Here is a 12,918-nt window from a genome sequence, read left to right on the forward strand (position 1 = left end):
CGGTTCAGATTGTGAAACTTACAAGAGTTTATCTTTAAAGAAATTAGATTACCTCTTTTGATCCAATACAAGATACAGATGGATTTGTTTGTTTTCTAATTGCCAAACTGCCCAAACTGTTAACACGTGTTTGGTTTTATTTTTTAAACCTATTGAAAGCCAGGGATACTATTTTTGTGAGGAAACAATAATAATGATAATTATAAATGGATCCTTACATACATACACACATTTAGCTGGCAAACTCTCTAGAAAGAAAAGCACGGAACTAAGCTTAACTCCCAGTAATTTTGGTGAGAGCAGCATGATACGATGTGTGCTTTGTGACATGACATTTATACCAGTAGTGCGTTCCCAAGAAGAATTCATTGACAGACACACACACACACAGAAAGACACAGACAAGCACACACAAACACGCACGCAGACACACACAGAAAGACACAGACAAGCACACACAAACACGCACGCAGACACACACAGAAAGACACAGACAAGCACACACAAACACGCACGCAGACACACAAACACGCACGCAGACACGCACGCAGACACACACAGAAAGACACAGACAGACAGACAGACACTTCAGGCCAATGTATACAATCCAAAGAAAGGTGGAGACAGAGGATTTGAGTAAATGCAAACACGCTAAGTGAAAACAAGTAAATGGATAAATAGATGGATACAGTTTACAGATCCCCTTCCAGATATTCTGCTTTAACCTTGCTGCTGGTTCACAACTAGAGGGTTAACCAAACCAGAATAGTTATATATATGAATAAATGTGTTTTTTTTTTTTTGTTAAATGGAGATATTAACCCCTTAAGGACACATGACATGTGTGACGTGTCATGATTCCCTTTTATTCCAGAAGTTTGGTCCTTAAGGGGCTAAGTCATAAATGTTTCATGCGGACTTTGCATGAAAGCATAATCTCCTTGACCACTGTGGCGGAACCAGCCCCGCCACTTGTGCCTGGAGAGGACTGCTTGCCAGCCTCTTGCCATGTGATTATGGTCCCTGGGAGGTTTGGCCCTTGAAATAACAGATTTGGGCATATTGTATTTTATTATGCTGCTGCTGGCCCTTTAAGAACCATCTGGGGACATACTGTGACTTTAGGGAACAATGCCCCTTTAAGACTATGGCCCCTGGAAGATATTGCCTGTTAAAGACTATTTCAGCAGATTGGATTTTAAAAGACTTGCTGCCCCTTTAAATTGTATTGGAGCAGTTCTGCAGCTTTAAATTGGCAATTCGGATGCAGCCGAAGTAGTCGAAGTGGCCGCCATTCGACAAACGAACACGTGGTGGCGGCGGCCATCTTTGTTCATTCGAACGAGGTCAGCGGTATGTATAGCCAAATCCATGGAACTGAAATCGGCTACACATTTCAACGAACACCACTGACCTTTACCTTCTCCTACACTCCGTTTTCAGCTGCAGAGTCCCGTTCGGCAGTTTGAACTCACTACTATACTAAGCTAAATGCATGAACGGCCCCGTTCGTGCATTCGAATGGGAGTTAGTCATTTTTCTGTGTAAAATAGACCGACCGCACAGCCCAAATCTATGGAACTGTTTTGGGCATGAAAATGTGCTTGCGGTCGGTCATAAAGGACTCCCAGCTAACATTTGATCTACTGGATGGATTTGTCTGATTTTTGAGAGGGTTTATGTTTAAAGTGTGCGGATTCTGAATATGTAACTTCATATGTTTATGAAGATTGGACGTATATTTTTGAAGTTATAGTACATGTATAAAAACTGTATTTTTCCTGCTTGTGATAATTATGTTAACCCATTGTGTACCATAATTATATCACAGGCAGAGTGGAGGATTGTGTGTATAATTGCTGGGAGTGTTTTCTGTAATGTACGTGTGTTATTGGTTGCTCTGTAAAACCCTGTGAGCAGTACTAGGTTTGTGGATTGTGAATAAAAGAGGCTGTATGTGCCAGTACAGTCCGTTCTGCTTGACCTCAAAACGAAGTTCGCTATTGGGGGAATTGGATTGTATGCTGATTGCCAGGAGTGTAAGCGGATTGTATGCTTTTCCAGTTCAGCTGTTTACAGCATTCATATGCTTGAGAGCATTCGTATGCTTCTCCGGTTCGGTGGTTGTGGTGTCTGCTGCAGTGCTTGGAGTCCTCAGGAAGCGCTAGGAGCATCCTTCAACGGAGGTACCCAGTCGGGGTGCCTGTCGATCCGTTAAATTACCACAATTAACAAAAACTCTATTACCTGAAGAATATCCAAATTCTCCAAATGGTGGCAGAGAAGCACAAACTCTTTAACCTGAGTAACTCCAGCCACCAGACTGCTTAGGCTGTTTTACTAATAAATTAAAATGAAAAACAAAACAAAAACTCATTAAAGCGTTTCTGCAGACCCCATGCAGAATCTATGGGATATGTCCTTTGTGAATATCTTCTGCAATAATATGCTTGTAAGATCCACTGCTGAACAGGTAAATTGAGACATTCGCTCACAGTCGCAAGCTGCACTCTCAAGTGTGTTAAAGGGAAGGTAAGGCTTAAAGGGTTACTCTAAGCACTATGATCACTGGAGTGATATGAAGTGGGCATGGTGCCTAGAGTGATCCTAAAATTCAAGCTCCACTGGGGACGGGAAGCGTGTATATCATATTAAACGTACATGGCCATTTCTAGGATTGTGCTGTATCTATAGGAAGAGTTTTGTTTTGTTGTTTAACTATGCTAACAAGGTCGTAAAACCATAACCCCCTACAGCACACTGTAGAAGCTCGTTCCTTCTTCTGCATTAAATAGATCAATATCGTCTCTTTTTGAATGGCATTCATTGGCTGAGAACATACGAACATATTGAGCTCAAATTTAGATCATTAATTAGGATCTTCCACTTAACTACAACCGAAGAGGAATCAAGGCTCCTGGAACCATAACCACTACAGGACTGACCAGAAAATGTTTTTACAAAAAAAAAAAAAAAAAAACATCTGACATTGCAGGTCCACTACTAAATTTTTGCCACACCTGGTTTAAAGGAAGGATCCCAGACCCAACGATGGACTTTAGTTATGCTGGTCGGTGGCAATGATGTTTCACCACTTGTTTACAGGCTCCCTAGTAAATATATAATAGAAGATATAAGATACGGACCCTCACTTGTCACTCTGCTAATTAATTCCACAGTATAAGCAGCTTTAATGACTGCATTCCCCACTCCTGATACTGTCCAGTCAGTCAATTTATGGCGGGCAAGCAACATGTCATCAGCAAAAAGCCGTTTGTCAAGAATGGACTGTCAGGTGAGCAACCATATTTATTCAGATTTATTGAAAAATCGATACGGTCGTAGCAACTCTGCTGGTACAATGCTTAGCTGAGATTTAATACGCTTTCATAAAATTTCACAAATTAGATGCCGAACCCATTTTTGGCACAGTTTAAACAGTAAATGCATTGATGCACTGCGCCTATGACTGCATATTCGAGAGAAAGCTCATCAGTCTCTGAGAAACAGCCAAGATAATCCCTTCATTTGTTTAACACTGTGACATCATTTGTTGAATAGAAAATAGTTTTTTTGTTTGTTTTTTTTAAAGAGCAGGTGTAGGCGCTGGATCGCTGCCAACACTGTAGCTCCCCCCAACAGGGAAATTAAAGGACCACTCTAGTACCAGGAAAGCATACTCGTTTTCCTGGCACTAGAGTGCCCTGAGGGTGCCCCCACCCTCAGGGACCCCCTCCCGCCCGGCTCTGGAAAGGGGAAAAGGGGTAAAACCTACCTTTTTTCCAGCGCTGGGCGAGGAGCTCTCCTCCTCCTCCTCTCCGCCTCCGTTCCTCCCAGTCGGCTGAATGCGCACGCGCGGCAAGAGCTGCGCGCGCATTCAGCCGGTCACATAGGAAAGCATTCATAATGCTTTCCTATGGACGCTTGCGTGCTCTCACTGTGATTTTCACAGTGAGAATCACGCAAGCGCCTCTAGCGGCTGTCAGTGAGACAGCCACTAGAGGAAATAGGGGAAGGCTTAACTAATTGATAAACATAGCAGTTTCTCTGAAACTGCTATGTTTATAAAACAATTAGTTAACCCTAGCTGGACCTGGCACCCAGACCACTTCATTAAGCTGAAGTGGTCTGGGTGCCTAGAGTGGTCCTTTAATCGGATGTGGAATGAGGAAAAAAAAATAAAAAAATTGTTACCACACATAAAATTACTGGGAAGTCCAAAATTATAAACACACAATTAAAGGTCAACTATTTACACATTAGCCAATGGCAATTGGCTGGAGATGCAAGTTCATATTTTTAAGACAAACGGGCAAATGACAACTGTATTATGGCTCCCACAAGTCAACGATTATGGTAATCCCAAAAGTGAGAGGCAAATGCTGGTCTAACATAGTCAAGGTGTGATATAGAGAGACCATGATGGCTAATAAGACCAGACTGTGAGGAGGCCTGGGCATAGCCAGGTCACTTAGTGGCTAAATTATTTTTTCAATGACGCTCTTGCACGGATTATGCTGACTGTGTTGGAACACATACAGCATAATACAAACACACAAAAAGTACAAAATGCTCCTTCTACCAATACAGTGCAAACCAAAGCAGCAGACCGCATTACTAGACCAGGAAGAAATCCCACCAATCAGAGGCCAGGTATATGGGCTCCTGTACAGCTGTAGTTCCGTACCCAATCACAGTTGTTCAATAGAACTGCTCAAATAACCAATACCAGTCATTCAGAGGTGGCAGTTCCGTGAATGGGAATTTCTGCGGCAATCTCTCAGTCAATTGTACATGAAAATCCCCAGGGCTTGAGATCTCTCTAGAGTTGCGGCGTTGGGCAAATTTTATATGGTAAAAAAGTACAATTCCTCCTTTTGACGTTGCTGGGAAAAGGGGCAGGCTTCTGGATCTGGCAACGTGTGAAGGCAAAAAAAAAAAAAAATATGCTGCAATTATACACAACGCCAGAGTAACAGGGATACAACACAATTCATAAAATGGACATATCTTGGAGTCTCGCTTTAACCAATTTCAGACAATGATAAACAAATAAGTATCTAAAAAAGCATGTGGGTGGGTTATGATTAAACGATTACTCCACGCATCATGATCACTATCGCCAGCTGTAGCGGTTATGGTACAAGGAGTTCTCTGGACCAGTTCCCCAAAAATAAGGGCAAACCAATTCAGCAACTGTTTGCCCCCTTATCTGGGTCCCCGCTGGGCTCCCTGGTGGATTGGTAAAGCATCGCTCTCAGCCGATGATGGACAGACATTCTGTTAATTGGCTGAAGACACCCCAATGACGCTGCCGGAGGTGGATTTACACCTCGGGGAAGAAGAAGGGTTAAACTCTGTATGTGCAACGTTTCAAAGCAAAAACGCCGCACGTACAGACTCCAGGCACCATGACCACTTCAAAATCACTTTAAAACCCCACCAAGTACGTGAAATTAGAGATACTAATTTGTATTGCTTGCTTTTGCCAAAGTCATGTTTTAAATAAATGCTGTTTGAAGAGAGTGTTTTTGTCTTGAGAATCTGCAAGAGTTTCATCTGTAATTTTAATCATTGCTTCTTCTACGACTATTTATTCAGAGCCGCCAACAGAATGGACCCGGCAAGGGGTTATTTATTTTATACTCCGTATTTAAGTCATAATAGCAGAATGTACTAAAGGATGCAGTAAACACAGTCTAGTAAATAAGTATAAGTGACACCGTTTCCAGCCTTCATACATCGTAGGGCAGATTCCGTTTGGTAGATCAGTAAATGCAGCTCTATGGTCATTTCTCCCGTGTCCAATAGACGGGTCTTTTGCTTTGGAAATTTTATAATGTGCAGGGAAACCCAAATGTACAGAAGACTAAGTTGGTTTCCACATCCTAAAACGGACCCAACTACAAATATCCAAGATGAACACAGAAATGGGACCTTTAAATACATGCTTACTGGTTATTGGGTTATTGATTAAAAAATATTGTCATACACTGAAAAAAAAAAATGCAAACGTTTATCGATAAATATTACATAATTTGGAACGTTTATCAAACAATATTTAGCGGTTTAAAAACAATGTTTAATTAATCAGCCAAAAGATTTGTGATTAAACATCACGTAGAAAGTTACTGTGTGTTTAATGACTCATATTTGTTGAGGATTATTTTTATTTATTTTTTTCTTTTCATTAGTTGTGTATATAAATGTTTTTTTGTTCTATGGACACACCTTTTTTAGAATGGATTTTTCGTGACGGCTTCTGTTTACCTCATCAACAGCAAATTCTCTAGAAATATTAATGGCTGAACCTATCACAAGCTACTTGTCCCTTGATGTTCAGTGAGACATGGTCAATGATCTAGATCCATAAAATGAAAAAGCATTTCACCAATGAAGAAGACAAAAAAAAAAAAAAAAATATCCAACACCACCCTCCAGTTTATATTGATTACATTTTGTTCCGATGTAAAGAATGGGGTGTGGTTGTCCTAAACGTTTATTCAATGACTTATGTGCTTAAGAACACACAGCTCCTGGGGTGATAATTGCTGAATAACTCTGCATGCAGAGCATTCACTAAAACGTGGGTAGGCAACACATTTTGTGGACTACAGTTCCCATAATGCTCTGACCTCCATAATGCTTGTGAAAGACCAGGGGATTTGTAGTCCACGACATCTGGAGTGCCAACGGTTGCCTATGCCTGCACTAAAATAACCCTTGATAAAATAAGCTACTGAACCCTTCAGAGATACGCCTGTAGTCTAAACCAGTGTTCCCCAACCCAGTCCTCATGGACCACGAACAATCCATTGGAATAAATCAGGGGAATATAAATCCTGGACTGTTGGTGGTCCACGAGGACTAGGTTGGGGAACACTGGTCTAAACTATGTTGAGGTCTCTTGGTGGTCTGCTGAATTCAGGAGGAGGGAGAGCGGGGGGGAACAGAAAATATTGAATGGAATAGGGAGGTAGAAGGGCTATAATTAAGTGGGGGCAGCAATCTGCAAGGGGAAGGATTTTACGTTTGTCAGCAGAGTCTTTGTAACGACAGATTTTTTTTATGCACAGAATTGACATTCGGCAGTTGGGAACACAGTTCTAAAATGCCAATGTCACGTGTGTGCTGGTGGTGCAATTAGCTCCCAGCACGCAATGAATAACAACTCTGGGTGTGCAGTGTTTCAAGCAGAAACCGCAAATCCAGACTCCTACAACCAAGTTTAAGGGTTACTCCAAAGTTTTTCTTAGTATAATTATGACAGCTTACTTCAGCTTGGCAAATAATTATTTATGCAAGTCACAAAATGGTAGTATGAAATAAAGGTGACATAAAATACAAATGCTCTAAAAATAGAAATTAGACTCTCCTTAAAGAATTACATGAACGCGCTCTAACAGATTAGCGAGGGCTGATTGATCCTTGTTTTTTTGGTCATTATCCGTGCTTGGTGTAAACATTGCCAGACAAGATGGAGCAGAGGGACATACATAAGCATCAAAAAGATTTATTGAAATGTTACAATAGTATCAGTTTTCCAATTAAATATTTATTAGTGTTTCAAATAACAATAATGCAGGTGAATGTGTTTAAAACACATATATTATATATGAGACACGCATTACATAAACAAGAGAAGACATATCAATGGCAATCGATGGTCAAGGTCATAGTATGCAAGCCTGAAACTGGAGTAAATCACTGGCACAGAGGGAATTACCTTATTGATGAAGATCCTGAATATAAAAATATATATTTTTTTTTTTTTTTTAAACTAGAAAAAACAACTAGAAAATTAGGACACCCGAGGATGGATTTGACCCATTTTTAAAGCATTACACACAAAATACATTAGAAATCTGCAAAAACAATGAAAAAGAGAGAGGAAAAAAGTCAGGGCTCTCCAGGCACCATAACCACTACATTGCACTTTAGCGATAATGGAACAAAAATAAATCGATTTTTTTAAAAAGCATCATATTACATGAAAATATGGGTAGGTGCCTGGAGTGCCCGTTTAAGAAGTGGATATAAGGGGGCGGAGTCTGACCGCCGATCGGATCAGACATGCTTTGTCTGGGCTCCCGCATCTGAGCCAGGAAACAGGAGATAACTTCGTGCAACAAGCTAATAATGACCTAAATCGGCGATCCTGCTAATCATAAGCCGACTGTGAACTCGGGGATACATTACTTTACCACATATAGCGCTGGAGCAACCTGATCGAGGCCTGAGGCCTACCTGAGCCTGAGCTGGGTTAAGACGGCCGCTCTCCAAGTTCTCCGACTGGTGTCTTGCTGTCCGTCCCCCCCCTCCCTCTCGACCGGTGGGGATTATCCCGGTCCCCACGGACGACCATCACTGCTTACAGTTGCGCCCAAACACCAGTCCTGCTGCAACTGCGTTTCGGGCGTTACACCCCAAGATAGCTGACAATCCAAAGCCACGCGTACAGCACTATGTCGAGACTAAGCAGTGCGCGTGTGAGCTCGTATCCCAACACGCAGTCGAGACATACATCAGCATCTGGGACAAAATACCTGACCACCTCGAAAAGCCTGAAGCACCGGCAGCGAAGAATAAGCAGAGAGATGAGGGGCAGGAGAGGAGCGCGCCCCCCCCGGGGCACTCTTTCCATGGCATTGCTACAGCCTCACACGATGGGCCTACTCGGGCTGAAGACCACAAGGGATAAATTCCGAGGGCATCGGCCACCGACGCAGAGGATCCAACGCCACAGGCGGCGAATACCCATCTGGATCCAACGCTGTCCCCTACAAGGGAAGAACCCGGCCTCCCACAGGAGCAACCAGATTCATGGCCCAGAGATGCAGGCCTTCGCGACAGTATGGGGAGCTCTGGCTCGGACTCTGCCTCTTGCTCTCATGCCACCCTTCAAGCATGTTACCAAGTCAGGGCATCGGCTGATCCGGAACTTTGCATCATAAGCACTCATCTGGCGAAGCCACTCACAAGGTGGGCTGCCCCCCTGATTTTGGCATGCCAGCCTGCATCTACAATTCTACCCACGGGTCGCGCGATCAGTGACTTGATTTGTATGTATGCCCACATGTTATTGCATAACCACCCGGCTGAAAGCGGGTGTACTGGCACTTAGCCAACTTATGATCGCACAATTAGCCGATAAGGTACTGCATAGAGCGGACACACGCACAAGACACATACCTGGCATTGACACACACCAGATCTGATGCATATAACCACATTTGACGCACCTACTACCACTCCCGTCTTGGGGCAGCTAGGCTAGGCCCGACTTACACCATTCCAAGTGCAGTGAGTCGGGGAACCCGTGGTCTCTTTAGCTTGGAAATCTAACATGATGACTGCTGTTATAAAGCACCCACACGTATTCAGCCAGCAACACTCAGATATCTCGCTCATACGAGTTACAGCAGTATACACATGTATACCTAGCCTGACGTATCATGAATTTACAATAATTTATTCAGACATATCAAGCTTGATAAAACTAACACCTAAATACAAAGGTGGTCAATTCACATGTCTGATGTTTCTCTGTTTAAACTTTGTTAATATTAACATGTTACCATTATAAAATTGTGCATGCCATTTCAAGTAACCCACATGTACTGCGTTTTACCACGCTTGGGGATTGCCGTTGGGGTACATCCGACCTGTATGTTACAATCACATGCACTGCAAAAATATATATATATATAAAAAAAAGAAGAAGAAGTGGATATAAAGTATACTATTACTCTATTTTTCTGATCACTGATGCATAATGGCCAATTTAGTAATTAACCTTAAAGGAACATGTATTAAACATGTATTCCTGACCCTATAGTGTTAAAAATATGCAGCACTGCCCCAGGAAGCAAATCTAACAGCCATATGAGGAGTGGCCACTGGAGGTATCCCTAGGCTGTAATGTTTATAAAAAAAAAAATACAGTGTTTACTGCAAAAAGTTGAAGGGAATGATTATACTCACCCGAACAAATACAATAAGCTGTAGTTGTTCTGGTGACTATAGTGTCCCTTTAATGATGTCACAAAGGAGTTAAAATACATAATGAGATTGCGTGCTATACCAGTCATGATATATTTGTGCTTACAACCCCCCTTTGTCCTGAATGGGGTTATCAGTAATATCATCCTTCCTATGGCACATTCCAATCCACCCTCTGTACTACAATATTTATTACAGGGAGCATTGGTATGTGGCGGCGTTCCAACTGTGCGCAATGGTAACATGTACAATGTATCAGGGAGCCTGCTTGTATCATATGTCAAATGATTTCAGGTAAAGAAAGAGTCACTGGACAGGCCACCTTTCACACTAATCCTAAAATCCCCAATTACAAAGAATGTTAAGCTCTGTCCACTATACAGTATCATGCAGAAGATCTAAGGTACCTGCCCCACCACTAGAACACATCCCCCTGTGCATAATTCCTTATTTTGACACACTGACTCTCTGAAACCTCAAATTAAATAATCCCTTAATACTTTAAAAGGAATGAGCAATGCATTGACATGGGCTGTGGCACAGACAGGGCCATTGAGAGGCGTACGACCAGATCAAGTTCTGCCGCTCACAAAAGTGGACATTAAAAGTGATTCCTTCGAACTTGTGAGAGACAATGTTTTAACAGGTCATTTCATGTGCACTCATCAAAATATGCAGTCATTGTACTGTCACAATGCAATAAAAAAAAATAATATACGTATATATTTTATACACATATTATACACACACACTATTTGCAAAATATGTGTTTTCGATTAGATTTTTAAATGCATTTGCTGACCCGTTTTAAAATAACTTAATTTTAACTAGTGTGCTTGAATACAGTATATGCATTAAATAAGTATTTTTTTTTACATAAAAACAGACTTACAGTCCAAACTATTTGAAATGGAAAAAAAAAATAATAATAATAATACTATTCAGTAGATGAAGGTGGCAGGGGGCCCAATATTTTGATATATTGAAAAGAAGACACCCCGCCACTCCTGTCCCTACTGAAGTGACACACGTGCTCAGGGCCCTAATAGGATGTGTAAATGATGATGTCATATCTGGCACCATCACTTTATACTGGCAAGCAGGGGGAGTGGAATACCTGGAGCTCAAAACAGTCCAGACGGCAACATTTCTCCAAGTGAGCAATGTTTTTAGTTTGACTAGTTTGGTCTTAAATTTGAAAGCATTATTTCCTACACTAGACAGCCTTTAAATACTTCATTTTCTTTGTAATACATCCCAGGGGCAACATGATGGGCATTTTAAACCCTGCCAGGCACACGTGCACATATCCCAATCTATGGCCAAATCTGTCCCCGAGAGACACCTGTGGGAATGGACTCCTACTATCAGTTGGAGAAAACGTACAGGATATAAAAGGTTTTACATTAACCTTACATTAAAAGACCCAGTCTGTGTCTGGCTTACCTTGCTCAAGGTGACTGGGGTATTGTTTGAGAGTCTGCAAGCTCCTTCCATACACAGCACAAATCCTACAGGACACAAAAAAAGAAAAAGAGAAATGTTGATTTTCGGTGATTCCGCCCCCCTCCCTACACCTGTTTTGAATAATTTGTCAGGAAAACAATGGGACCCATTTAATGCAAATTCTTTGCAAACTACAGCTTGCTTTCAGCCACACTTTTTTTTTCCCCTTTTCTTTCCTTTTTACCCATGAATACGTAGGGCAAGGCATCAAGGGAAATGTAGTTTACAGACATCTTATCTGCTACCCAGAAGTATAAGTGCACTTCATGCAATTGACAAAAGCCACTACAAACTAAAGCGGACTGCTGTAAAAATGTTCAAAAATCCACAAAGATATGGCGACTTATGTAGCCTCTTCCGAAAGTTTAGGGAAAAATAGATTTTAATTTTCCAAGTCAGACTCAAGTCACTACTGCACCGTTTGGGAATAACCTCCACATCTCACAAAAAAAAAAAAAAAGATTGCTAGGATTATTGTTTGAACTGGTTACCTAATACGGATGATTTTACAAAATTCATTTATTTAATTTAAACTTAAGAACAGAGAAACAAACATCACATAAAACAGAAATAAGGACCAAAAGGTAACAACCGCTTTAAATTATAACGCACGAACATCACAAAAAGGTAGGTCAACAGTCATTTTCCACCATATTAATAAAATATTGCATGTTCATTAAATAGCAGAGTACTTTGCATGAGATGATGTAATCAGACCAACCTGCAATATACTGAGAATTAAATCCATTCAGGCGGTTAAATGTCAGACGCTGTGCCGTAGATCCAAAATAATAACAACAACAACAGATGTAGGTTCAAAGTCCGGACTCAATATAATCTGCTGGCAGGCAGATCAAAGCATGGACTACAATTTTGTGTATACATGTTTTCACCGTCACCATTAAGCCTGCACACAAAAGGTGTTACCTGTTAACGGTTTGAAACTCTTCGTACTCCAGAGCCAACGTTTATCGGCAAGTGATCCAAATATAGAAAACTACGCCGTGTAATAAGTGTATTACATGTCACTCCACACCATGCTATATGCTCCTCACCTGTTCAGCTATAAGCACATCCAAACAGCATCCATCCTACTGCAAGGAGGGAAGGGACCTGAAGCTGCTGAGTTTTAGGGAAAAATTACTATTGCCTCCTAGTACCCACCGAAGCACCTCTACGAAACTCCTCACATGTTCCTAGACACGAGTGTCCCCTCTTCCTGATGGATTTCACAGTCACAGCACAAGCCCCCACACACGCTGCACACAGTTTGTCACTAAATCCCTATGCTATGCAGTCGTACAGGTTCTGCGATGTGTCACAGCGTGAATCAGTTTGAATTACACAGTGACATAGTGTTGAGAGACTCTGCTTATGTCACTACAGTCAACAAAGATTCAAAAGACAGAA

At 41.6% G+C, this 12,918-nt stretch overlaps 1 protein-coding gene across 3 annotated transcripts in view; it reads right to left on the reverse strand.

The window, feature by feature from the left end:
- Positions 1 to 12,639, reverse strand: part of TANC2 (tetratricopeptide repeat, ankyrin repeat and coiled-coil containing 2) — a 266,147-nt gene extending 253,508 nt beyond the window's left edge. For all 3 annotated transcript variants that reach the window (XM_063459359.1, XM_063459358.1, XM_063459357.1), the window contains exons 1-2: positions 12,564 to 12,639; positions 11,449 to 11,513 (exon numbers count right to left, since the gene is read on the reverse strand). The gene's annotated coding sequence lies outside the window, so the exon portion shown is untranslated. The remainder of the gene's footprint in view (positions 1 to 11,448; positions 11,514 to 12,563) is intronic.
- Positions 12,640 to 12,918: the final 279 nt, after the last annotated feature.

The sequence above is a fragment of the Pelobates fuscus genome, chromosome 6 (genome assembly GCF_036172605.1).
Source record: "Pelobates fuscus isolate aPelFus1 chromosome 6, aPelFus1.pri, whole genome shotgun sequence".
NCBI classification, from domain to species: Eukaryota; Metazoa; Chordata; class Amphibia; order Anura; family Pelobatidae; genus Pelobates; species Pelobates fuscus.